Here is a 2,214-nt window from a genome sequence, read left to right on the forward strand (position 1 = left end):
GACTGCTTTCAGTTTTTCACCATTTAGAATGATATTGGCCATGGGCTTAGCGTAGATGGCCTTTACAATGTTAAGGAATGTTCCCACTATCCCTATTTTTTCTAGTGTTTTGAGCATGAAGGGATGCTGTATTTTATCAAATGTTTTTTCTGCATCTATGAAAATAATCATGTGATTCTTAACTTTAAGTCTGTTTGATATGGTGAATGACATTTATTGATTTCCGGATGTTGAACCAACCTTGCATCCCTGGGATAAAACCCACTTGATCGTGGTGCACTATCTTTTTAATATATCTTTGTATGTGATTTGCTAAATTTTGTTGAGAATTTTTGCATCAATGTTCATTAAGGATATTGGTCTGAAATTTTCGTTCCTCGATGTGTCTCTGTCTGGTTTAGGTATCAGGGTGATATTGGCTTCATAGAATGAGTTTGGGAGAGTTCCCTCCTCTTCTATTTCATGGAATACTTTGAGAAGTATTGGAATGAGCTCTTCTTTAAAGGTTTTGTAGAACTCGGCTGAGAACCCATCTGGTCCCGGACTTTTCTTTGTTGGAAGGCTTCTGATGACCTCTTCTATTTCATTGCTTGAAATTGATTTATGTAAGTTGTGTATGTTCTCCTCGTTCAGTTTAGGTAATTCATATGTCTCTAAAAACTTGTTGATGTCTTTGAGGTTTTCTGTTTTGTTGGAGTATAGATTTTCAAAATAGCTTCTAATTATGTTTTGTATTTCACTGGTGTCTGTTGTGATATTTCCTTGTTCATTCCGAATTTTAGTAATTTGAGTTTTCTCTCTCTCTTTGTTAGTGTGGCTAAGGGTTTATCAATTTTGTTTATTTTTTCAAAGAACCAACTCTTTATTTTGTTAATTTTTTCAATTGTTTCTTTTGTTTCAATTTAGTTGATTTCAGCTCTGAGTTTAACTATTTCCTGTCTTCTACTACTTTTGGTGTTGGTCTGCTCTTCTTTTTCTAGGGCTTTGAGCTGTAGTGTTAAGTCATGTATTTGTTGATTTCTACTTCTTTTGTTGAATGCTCTCCATGAAATAAATCTTCCTCTAAGTACTGCTTTCATAGTGTCCCAGAGATTTTGATATGATGTGTCTTTGTCTTGTTTACCTCTAAGAATTTTTTTTATTTTCCTCCTGATGTCTTCTCTTATCCATTCATCATATAATAGCATATTACTTAATCTCCAGGTATTGGAGAAGTTTCTGATGTTTATTCTGTCATTTATTTCTAATTTCAATCCATTATTATCTGGTAGAATACAACGTAGTATTTCTATCTTCTTGTATTTGCTAACAGTAGCTTTGTGGCATAAAATATGGTCTATTTTAGAGAACGATCCATGTGCTGCTGAGAAGAAAGTGTATTTGTTCTTTGTTGGATGGTATATTCTATATATGTCGGTTAAGTCTAAATTGTTGATTGTGTTATTGAGATCTATGGTTTCTTTATTCGATTTTTGTTTGGAAGATCTATCCAGCGGTGACAGAGGTGTGTTAAAATCGCCTAGTATTATTGTGTTGTGGTCTATTTGATTTCTGGAATTGAGAAGGATTTGTTTGATGTACATGGATGAGCCAATGTTCGGGGCATAGATATTTATGATTGTTATGTCTTGCTGATTTATGCTTCCCTTAAGCAGTATGTAATGTCCTTCTTTATCCCTTCTGGCTAGTTTTGGCTTGAAGTCCACATTATCTGAAATGAGGATGGATACTCCAGCTTTTTTGCTGTGTCCGTGTGCATGGTATGTTTTTTCCCATCCTTTCCCCTTTAGTCTATGGGTATCTCTTTCTATTAGATGAGTCTCTTGCAGGCAGCATATTGTTGGATCTTTCTTTTTTCATCCAATCTGCCAGTCTATGTCTTTTGATTGATGAGTTCAGGCCATTAACATTCAGGGTTATTATTGTGATATGATTTATATTCCCAGTTATTTGACTCATTTTTGTTTTTTGACATGATTTGGTTTCTCCTTTATTTGGCTATTCCTTTAGGCTAGTTACTCCCATTGGTGATGTGCATCGTTGTTTTTCATCTCTTCCTCATGGAATATTTTGCTGAGAATGTTCTGTAATGCTGGCTTTCTTTTTGTAAATTCTTTTAGCTTTTGTTTATCATGGAAGGATTTTATTTCATAGTCTAATGTGAAAGTAAGTTTTGCTGGGTATAAGATTCTTGGTTGGCATCCATTTTCTTTC

This window comes from Sciurus vulgaris (genome assembly GCF_902686455.1).
Source record: "Sciurus vulgaris genome assembly, chromosome: 16".
Classification (NCBI taxonomy): Eukaryota; Metazoa; Chordata; class Mammalia; order Rodentia; family Sciuridae; genus Sciurus; species Sciurus vulgaris.